We start from the raw sequence: 11,071 nt of genomic DNA, 5'->3' as shown, positions 1-11,071 counted from the left end.
TTACTTCCAAGGCCCCCGGAGCTACATGGTTCATGTCTTTCCTGAATCTTAGTTGTTGATTCCTTACTTCTGTGGGATTCCCTTGTTGTGTTTGGCCATTTTTGCATTGCTATAAAGAAACATCTGAGGCTGGGTAATTTATAAAGAACAGAGGTTTATTTGGCTCTTGGTTCTGCAGGCTGTACAAGATGCATGGTGCTGACATCTGCTCAGGGAGCTTACCATCATGGTGGAAGTTGAAGGCACATTGGGAATATCACATGGTGAGAGCAGGAGTAAAAGAGAGATAAGAGACAGGTCCAACCAGAACTAACTGAGCGAGAACTCACTTATCACCACAGGGATGGTGCTAAACCATGCATGAGGCATTTGTTCCCAGGGTTCAATCACCTCCCACCAAACCCCACCTCCAAGACTGGGAATATGTCAACAGGAGATTTTGAGGAGACAAAGATCCAAACCATACTACCTGTGTTCTTCAAACAGATTCATTTTGTGCTAAAGTTAGTTGGAGGTAATTTCTGTTACTTGTAGTCAATAGTTGGCAGCTGTAACCCAAATCCTAACCGCTGGTTTCTTCATTTCTCCACACAACGGCATAATACAGTCAAATCATTAGCTTTAGATTTTATCCCTTAGAAGTAGGCAAAATGACTCTGGGAAGAGAAGATTGTGGATTCTAAGAAGCCATTTACATGTTAGTATGAATTAACATTATCCTTTCTTGAAGAAGTATTTTGAAAGTGGGGAAAATAGAGGGTGAGGAAAGTGTATCACTGGGCAAGAAAGAGGAAATCGAATTTCTGGGAAGCCCCTTTAACAGATTCTAGAGTTCTATCTCATGTTAAACTCATATTCCTCTTACCTTTTCTCTCTCTTATTTTCTGACTCCTGACAACCCTAGTTCTTTTCAGCCTACTGGATATCTCTAAGAAATTCTGGGACCCGTTGACAGTCACTAAGAGAAGACTACATTTCAAATAATTTAGACTCTTCCATGAACAGGACTCACAGCTCTCTGGTCTCTGCAGGTGGCCATGAGGCATATGCACGAACACTTCCAGGTACAGAAAGCAGCTGTCCCTCTCAGCAGTCAATCCCTTTGAAGATCAGTGTTTACGTGAAGCTAAATTCAACTTCATGAATGATTTACCTATTGGCTAGAAGTTTTCTTCTGAAATCAACCTGCTTTATTGTCAACCTATAGTCCTTCAAACACTGGAAAACAGTTATTGAGGGAGCATAAAGATTTCACGGAGCAAAATATATCTAGGCCTCACAGGCACACATTTAGATATGTTGATGGGCTTCCCATGCTGGGTTATTTCTTCATCTTGTAATTGTCTCTTTGCAAATGTAAGGCCAAAACTGGGCAGAGAATGAACTCCAGATATGGTCAAATCAATGCAGAAGAATGCAGGCCTATCACTTCCCTTGATCTGGAACTTAAACTTCTGTGAGATTGTATAACATTTTGTTAGCTTTCTAAATCATTGGTTCGTTGCAAGCTCAGTTTATTCAGAAGAAAGATAATGATGGAGTTAAGAATGGAAAGTAGAAAGAAGTCATAGAGGTTTACCTGCTTGCTAAGGTATTTTGACTTTTACCTGTTGATGATGAAAAACATGTCTGTAGCTAGAACAGGTCACATATGTCTTAAGTGCTATATTTTCAATTCAGTGTTTGAACCCAAATATAGGACGTCTCTTTTGCCCTGCTTGTCCTGGACTGGGGCTGCTCCCTGTGTGGTTTGACCCAGTGGGAGCTCCTTGCTAGGGAGGGGCTGGATCCTGAAGGGAGTTGTATTCCTCTCTCCAAGGAGATTTCCATTTATTTTATTATTATTATTTTTTTAGATGGAGTCTCGCTCTGTTGCCTAGGCTGGAGTGCAGTGACGCGATCTCCGCTCCCTGCAAGCTCTGACTCCCAGGTTCAGGCCATTCTCCTGTCTTAGCCTCCCGAGAAGCTGGGACTACAGGCGCCCACCATCATGCCCGGCTACTTTTTTTTTTTTTTTTTTTTTTTGTATTTTTAGTAGAGATGGGGTTTCACCATGTTAGCCAGGATGATCTCGATCTCCTGACCTTGTGATCCGCCCGCCCTGGCCTCCCAAAGTGTTGGGATTACAGGCGTGAGCCACAGCACCCGGCCATCCATTTCTGATTTTTAAGCATAGCTCTCTACACCCACCTCCACCCCCGCCTGCCTTATGAACTATCTGAAAAAGATAGTGGTTGATTATATGAAGAAATGTGAGGTCAGAGAAGTGGCCATTGGATCTGGCAAGCCCAAGGGCATTAGTGACCTTGAACAGAGACGTTCCTGTGGAGTGAAGGGAGATGAAACCTCTTTATTTTCCACCACCACCAGATCGATTTGGACACTTCTCATCTAGCTCCTGGGTGACCTCCCCCTCCTAATCTCCCTCATCAACCCATCCTCACATCACCACCATCTTGGGCACAGGCCGAGACGTAATTGTTTCCTACTTACATCTTTGGTGCTGCATTTTTTTGATGACAAAGCCCTTCCCAATCAAGTCCCCACAATCTGTCGTGCCCTGTCTCGGACACCCAGTGTTCTAGTTACTCTGGACTATTTCTTGTTTCTCAAGACATGTGCCTGCTACCTCGGTGGTTTGATCATTTAGTTCCTTTCTGCAGCAGGCAGTTTTTCTAAGACTTTGCTCATGGAGCCATCTGGAATCTCTCCAAACTTTCCCTGCCTCTCCTTCTTCTGCTTACCTGGCATAGCAGGGGTGAGCCAGCAAGCTGAGAGATAAGGGAACTTCACTTCTAATTCTGGCTCTGCCACTAACAGGCTTGGTGACTTCAGTAAAGCCCTTCTCTGCTCTGGGTCCCAGTGTCCTACTCTCTGAAATAAGGAGGTTTGACTACAATGGTTTTAGGGGCCCTTTCATCTGGAATATTCTCTGATACCAAGGACAGTGGTATAGATAACATGCGGGACACCTACCACCAAAACTGTAGAAAGAGAGGCTATTAAACCCTGTTAATTAGAAACTAACCTGGTCTTTGGCTAAATGGAGAAGAAGGTGATGGTGGGGGCTTCTATGGGGAACTTGCTTTGCTGGCTGGTTTTCCATGCCTAGGTCTGGGGCACAGCATCTGACAGGTAAACTTGGCCGGTGTTCAGGATTGGTCAATGGACCCTCACTGAGCCAGCACGGCCAGTTCCAGGTTTCAGATACTTCTTCAAATTTCCAAAGCTTTGGGGACTGAAATAGAGTTTTATTTTAAACCATTGTTATGTGACGGTAAAAGTGTTCCTCACTTTGAGATGCCTAGTGATGACTAGTTTTATTTTTATACCCACCATTTCCTCTTGAAGAAATTAAACAAATAAACAGATGCCACCCTCTCTCTCTCTTCTCTTTTTTGGCTTAGGTCCTCCAACAATGCAGTGCTTTCTGCACCATCTGCTGGCTCTGCAAAGGTAATTAACCAAATGCACACTATTCCCAGATGAGGCTGGTTTATAAAGGACAAACCACGCCAGGAAAACGGAGAGGAACAAAGTAAGATCATGGCAGACAGGCAAGGCTGCTGCAGTCCTGGCTGCCAGTGGAGTGTGTTGTTAGAGCTTCTTGTCAAATTATAACTCCTAAAAATGAATTCAAACAGATTTAACCAAGGACATGGAATTTCACCCCTGCTGGGAGCCCTAAAGTATTGTAGAGTGTCCAGTATTTTCTGACTCCCAGATCTTATTTTCTTTTTTTTTAAATTATACTTTAAGTTCTAGGGTACATGTGCACAACGTGCAAGTTTGTTACATATGTATACATGTGCCATGTTGGTGTGCTGCACCCATTAACTCGTCATTTAGATTAGGTATATCTCCTAATGCTGTCCCTCCCCTCTCCCCACTCCCCACAATAGGACCCGGTGTGTGATGTTCCCCTTCCTGTGTCCAAGTGCCAGATCTTATTTTCTATATTTAAAGTAATTTTTAAAGAAGGAGAAATAAAAAGTAATGTCAGTGGAAGCTCAAAGTGAAAGGCTGTGTGGGACATTGGACTTTGGATCAGAGGCAGGCGGATTCTGTCATTCACCAACTCTCTGACCTTCAACATGTCATTCAACCCCCCTGAGCTTAATCCCCACACCTGTAGGTTGGGAACAATAATAACCCCAGATCTTCAGGGCCATTGTAAGAATCAGTGAAACAATAAATTTAGGTCAGAAATCGTATCCAGTGCCAGGCTAGTACCAAGTCCATCCTAAGTAGTAGTTGTTAACATTCTCTTTGTCAGGTGAGGATTCATGACAGATGGCTTAATCCACTCTTAGCGGCAGGGAAGTAATAACCCTTCTAACAAAATTCATGTTCTAAAAGGAGAAGAAGCATTGGAAATAAAATGAGAGAATAGAGGGGCTGACTTTAACAAAAAAAAGTAAGACCTAAAAATGTGTTCGGGGGCAGAAGGCATAATTATAGGCTATACATATTCAAAATACATAAATCCCAACAAAGTAAGTGTTCATTTGGATTAAGACTTATGGATTTAAATAGGAGCTATGTGGTAGAAATGTAAAAAGTAAAAAAAATGAAAAAACAAAAAGATAGGTTGTAATAAGATTAAAATATAAATTGCAGAAGTAGAGAACCATCTTCTTGCGAATGAGGATGTCCTTACTTGGCACATTTAAAGTTAGATAGGACCAAACGGAAGATGGTTCTTAGCAATCTTACAGAGGCTCTTAGAAGACAGAGAATGCCGTGATGATGATGATGTTGATGATGATCACAACAGTGATGGTGATAACGACAGTGATTGCTTTTTTGTTCTCTTTGCTGGTGTGGTCAGGGCTCAAGGAACCTGTTTCTGGTTTCCCAGAGAAAAACGTCCCAGATAGTGCTGTTTTATGAGAGTCCCAGGTTCCTAAAGGCAGTCAGAAGGTTGGTGTTTGTTTTCCAAGAGCAACAAAAGATGTCTGAGTCAGTAAAATGATGACAGCTGTCAACAGTCCACAGTCCCCTCACCAATAGCCAGACCTCGATGTTTATGAAGCAAGTGAATCTTAGTAAATATCAAATTAACCCACACTTGCCACTGGTGCCAGAGCTCTTAAAATGTCAACGTGCCAAGGGACACCTGGCTCATTGCCCTAACCAGCCGCCGGCAGCCCAACCTAGAGGAACAAAAGACACCGCGATCCTGGTTTATTTGGGGGACTTTATCTTCTTCATACTCAACAGGTTTCAATATTGACATTCTCCCTGGTGATGGTTGGAATCCAAGGCACAATGACCTAAATGCATCCAATTTTTCCTTCAAAATCCAGCTCAGATACTGCCAATCTGTGACGTGTTCCCAAAGACTATTACCAGCGACAAGGAGTTAAATGCTCCATCCTTTGTCCCATGTTATGTCAGGGATGTCCTGGTATTGTTGGTCAGATCAACTTTCTTCTACTAAAACTCCCAATTATAGTAGAGAGTACTAGGTATGGGTTGGTTAGCTGGGCATATGTTGGTTCAGAGAGGCATTTTATAAGAGGAAACCTTTGATTTTAAGACATGAGGATTTTCTTATATTGATGAAAGAAAAAATGGAATTCCAGCATACAGACCCAGGGAGGACTTGATGGATGGGGCTAGCTAGGTCTGTGTTCTTGTTTGCTTGGCTGGAGGGTGCAGGAGGGCATTGAAAATTTGCAAAGGTAGGATCAGAAAGGGATCTGCATGGCACGTCAGGGAATTTAGACCTTATCTGGTAGGCTGAGGAAGCCATTCAAGAGTTTAAAACAGCAGTGACATGATTATACCTGCGTTTGAGAAGGTCCACTCTGGTGGCCCTGGGCTGGATGGATTTGAAAGATGTAAGCTAGATGCAGGGAGACCAGGGCACCGGTTATTTCAATCATTTCTGTGAAAAAGGAGAGACCCTGAAATCAGGCGCCTGCATATGGGTGGGAAGTAAAAGGTTGGTTTGAAAAAGGAGACATATTTGACCAATTTTAAGGCTAGTTGGCAAAAGAAAGGTTTTGAAGTCTGGTGTCATGATTAGAATTCTGATGGCCACTCAGTATCTGGATGGCCTTGGGCACATTTCTCTTGATGAGCTTCTGTTTTAAAGTCTCCAAGGCAGGCTTGTTTTATAGATTCAATAAAATAACAAAGGTAAGGAAAGGAGTCAGTGCCTTGCATTGAAAGTGCTCACATGATACCTTGCCAGTACTGGGAGGGATGGGTGGAGGGGATCTGAGTTACCTGTGGCCATTTATGTTCCCGCCTGTAATTCCTCTAGTAAAGAGAGAAAGGTTTAAAGATAGGATGGTACCTCCTTCACTTCTGCATGTCCAGTGCCTGCTTTGGTGGCCTACACATGTTTCTGGAATTAAACCTAATTATTAAATTCTATCAAGTATACTTCTGGATGGGAGAAGGAGGAAGAAGGTATCAGGGTGGCAAATGGAGGGCTTAGAGAATAATTCTGCAGTTTTCAGAAAGATGAGCTTCCTTGATACTCACATCAGAATGGTTAGAACAGAGGCTACTGTTTTCTTCCCATGTTACAAAAGGGAGAGGAAGTTCTGAGAGGTGAAGTGATTGTGCACAGTTGTGCTGCTAACTAGTGACAATGCTGGGAGAGCCTCTTTGAATCCCAAGACACAGCTGCTTGGGATGGGAGCATCTGGACCAGCAGTATTCCACAGTTTATGGCACTTCTGAGAAGGCAGATGAAGCAGTTGCTCCTTTAACAGTATTCTCGTGGGCAGCACTTCCCTCCCCCACAGAACCTGGCTGCTGTTTGCAGAATATTCAGATGCTGAGATGTGAGCTGGAAATCCTACAAACAGCATCACTGAACGCAAGACAAAGGACGGGTATTTCTGGAGCATACAGGGGAGAGTGGCCAACACCAAGACTTCTCTTTGATCACTCCTGCTGAGATCTTCAACTACCAATGACATGGTCTGTCATGTAATCTGGACCCCTTTCCACTCCTTTCATCAGCTTTCTTTCTGTACCCACCCCAGAAATGGCATTCTAGTATTTTTTGGAGAAAGTTCAACTTCCTTGGCCTGACACTGGAGAACTTCTTCTCCCAGCCCCACCTGCCTTTCCTTTCCAGCACTATCTTTCTACTTTTACATATTCCTTCTCTTATAGTCGAGGAGTCTGGATGACCCAGGGCTTTCCTACTCCTGGGTCTTTGCCTGTCCCAGAAATGCCTTACTCTGAGGTCAGATAAATTTGAGTTTGAAGCCAAGCTGTGTAATTAATTAGACATGTGACCTTGAGCATCCCTCAGCATAACATCCCTGAGCTCAGTCTATTCATCTTGACAAAGGGAAACTTGAAGGTTTGTGCTGAGGATGAAATCAGCAAGCACATGCCAGGTGCTAATGCACAGTAAGTATTCAATGTTCTCTGCCTCCACCCTCTAAAATGAGTTTATGTCCAGCCTCCTCCATGTTCCTGACCATCACACAAAGCCACCTCTCTCCCCTCTGCCTCCTAGAAAAGTAATAATCACTGAGACTTACTGAGTATTTACTACAGGCCCAGCACTATTTACATGAATAATCTCCTCTGATGTGCACCACAGTCGAGTGAAGAAAGTATCCTCATTACGTATATTTTATATTCTTAGAAACTAAGACTTAGGGAGATCCAGAAATTTGCCTCGGGCCGGCAGCTGAATGGGAGAGAGTGGATTCCCACTTAGGAATTCTGATAATGTCCACATTACTAGATATAAAATGCCTATGTGCCAAAGTGACATCCCTGTAAGACTTATCCTAGACAGCTATATATACTATATGCTCAATTAAGCAGACACTTGCAGGATCCCTAGCTTTCCAACAAGTGTGGTCAACATCACTTCAGTCTGTGGTGGTCAGGAGGGCTTCATGGAAGAAGTGATCATATGTCTTCCCAGCTAAGCCCTTCTCAAGATTTGGCGTTTCTGAGTTCTCCTTTGCCTTTCAACAACTTCATTCTTTCTCACCCTTCGTGGGGAGAAAATCTTCAACAAAACATAGTAGATTAATTGACAGGATTCTGTGAGCTCAAGAACAGGGTGAAGCTCTGCACTAAGACGGGAAATTAACATGGGAGATCACTGTTTGTGCAGTGGATGCTGCTCTGTGAAGACTGTGGAGGATCTAAAGCTTGGAGGATCCAACCTCACTACTGCAGACTGGAGAAAGGGGGAAGGCAGGAAACCACCAGGGTCTGATGCAACCTCCCTGGGATGCAAAGACAGAGGGGCTATTGAGGGGAAGAGGGAGTCTTTGAGAGAGAAGGAAACACCTAGAAGCCCTTCCCAGGTTGATTCTGCACGAGAGGACAGATAAACAGTGGGAAGAAGAAGTCGCCTGTTGCATCCCACCAGGACTTCTGATGTGGGTGTGACCAGTCAGACTTTCTGGAATTAAACTGACCATGCTCAGGTGCCCTCCCTGACACAGTGGGCATAACTAAAGAGAGTGATAGAGCATGTTCTTCTTGAAGTCAGCAACCCTGCTTTTTCCTCTTTCTCACATTGCACACAGTAAGGGCTTCATGTTTCTTTCATACTTGCACTCAGTGGCTGTTTCTGAAGTATTTTCTGAGCAACGACTGATCCCTCACAACCATGAACCCAGCCATGCCCACTCTCCAACGCCCCTGTGTTTTCCTCTTTCTGGTGATCTACAGTTAAATGCTAGACCTCCATCTTTAAACTCCACACAGAGCCTTTCCCTCCCATTTCTTACTAGGGTTCACCACTGCTCTCCCTGTCCTTTGTTGGGTCTCCTCCCCCCAGTTTTGAAGTTTGCAACTTGCAAGCTCCAATCCGTATGATTGTTTCTCATGGAGTTCCTGATGCAGCCTGCTCTTCCCTCTTGGCACTACAGTGACCCATGCTCTGGAGCATCAGGAGCATGATGGACAGCTTTAAGGGTGAAATGGTGGAAAGAGCATGAACTTGGTGTGAACGGTCTCAATTCAACCCGAGCCAGTCACTTACTTTTAAGGAGACTTAGGCAAGTGTCAATCTCTTGCCTAAGATCTCTTGCTGAGTCCAGACTCTCTACTCCCATGGTTTTATGAGGGTTTACACCAGAGCTATGCTGGCTACCACTGCACACACACCTCCTGGTACTCCTGATAGACAGGCTCAAAGTGTGGCATCAGAGCACTGACTGGCAACCAGAGCCCCATCTGGGGCATTGTTTGCCAAGAAGGAGAGGAAAGGTATGCAGCCGTGGGAACACCAAGCCCTTCCAGGCAAACAAGCCAATATAAACCTGCCACACTCTTTTGCTCTTTTGCCCAGCCACCCAGCCACAATCAGGGAAATAAAAGTTCTCTTTAGGCTGTACTCTTCTCTTAAAGTCCCCATGCCTCCTCCCTCCTTCTCAGAACCTCCTCAGGAACATGGGGCCCTTGTGCTGATGATACAAAAAGTTAGGATCAAAGAGGCTACTGATTCATTTAAGGTCACCAGGAAAGGGTGTCAGATCTCTATCTGGGTTCTGCTCACCCATCCCTCGGCCTATTCTCCTTAGTCCTACTCCACATCTGTGCATTCACTCTAGCTGGTAAAGCAATACCACTTTCTCCTTCTGTAGGCAAAGGATTGGGAAAACGTGGTTGTGAGGGAAATCTTCCATGAGGTCCCCATCCTGGAGGATTTTCCAAGCTGAGCACAGGCAAAGTGACAGACGCTGTTTAATCACTCTCAGTGGTGCCAAGGGCTGCATGGGAAGGTAAGGCTAAATGGGAAGCTGAAGCTGAGAAGTGCTGAGAAGGAGGGTGGAAATCACACAACACCCTGAGGGTCTGGAGACCTCACTGCACACACCAATTGCCTCTCTAGGGCCATCTTCCACTACTGGCACCCCTCCCCGCCCCCACGGAAACCAGGGCTCTAGGTGTACTTGCCCTTTCTGAAATGTCCTGGCTGTTTCCTGCCTCCCTGATTTCACATCTCGTTACCTGCACTTGAACTGCCCTTTCTTCTCATGTCTACTGGAAGAAGAAAAGCTTGCCTCAAGTCTCTTTTCCTCCACAAAACCTTTGCAGACCTTTGTAGGCAGAGATGACTACTCCTCCCTCATGACCCTAGCTGCATTCCAGTTAAAATAATGATGGGTTCTTTGGGCTTTATATATACAGTATTGGTATATATCTGAAATATACATTTGTGAAATATGTATGTCAAATATAGATAGATAGATAGACAGACAGACAAATAGATAGATACAATCTCATTCAGTTCTTACAGCAACTCTGCATTATTATCCCCATTTACCCCCAAGCTTCCTGAACAGAGGCTTGGAGAGTTTAAGCAAGATTATTTAGCTTCTAAGTTTGGAACAAGACTCAAATTATTGCCTCCTCTTTCAGACACTACAAAGGCTTTCTATAGTGTAATGCCGATGCTCTCTGATTCATTTACCTAACTGCCTCCCCTTCTATCAGGGCCTGGCTCTGAGTAGAAATCCAGTGCACATCTGTTGAATGGAATTGATTTGAAGAGAGCTGGCAATTAGAAGACTTGGAAGATGGCTCTCAGATGATGGGACAAGGTGTTTCAGAATGAAAGATGAATTAGGTAAGCAGGCACCAATTAGCAGAGGATGCTACAGCCTATGATAAGGAGCTTTAATTTGATAGGAGACAATTGGGAGCCATTTATCCTGCATCTCGGAGAAAGGCATTGACAAGCCCCTAACGACACTCAGGAGCCTTTGAAACCTTTAATTGCTAACTGCAATTTTGCTATTTCCGTGTAGAAGTGACACAGGAGGATGAGCTCGCAGCTGCCATATGCACCCAGGCTGCACTGCCCATAGCAAGGGCACTGTAGGAGCATCCTTCCTCTCCTCTATGCACAGCAGAAACACTGCAAGTGAGCCCAGGTCACTTTCCTTACATGTCCCTGAACCCCAGGTAAAGGCCCCCGCTGCCTCCCATATCTCCATGCCTTACTTACATGGCTCTTGGATTATAGGGACCCCTCATATAACTGTTTCTCTTCTGAAACTTCTGCTCCCCACCTTTGCTCCACTTGTTAACCCCCACGTCTCCATCCAAAGAAAGCATTCAC

This window comes from Rhinopithecus roxellana, chromosome 2 (genome assembly GCF_007565055.1).
Source record: "Rhinopithecus roxellana isolate Shanxi Qingling chromosome 2, ASM756505v1, whole genome shotgun sequence".
NCBI classification, from domain to species: domain Eukaryota; kingdom Metazoa; phylum Chordata; class Mammalia; order Primates; family Cercopithecidae; genus Rhinopithecus; species Rhinopithecus roxellana.
This window is presented reverse-complemented; position numbering follows the sequence as displayed.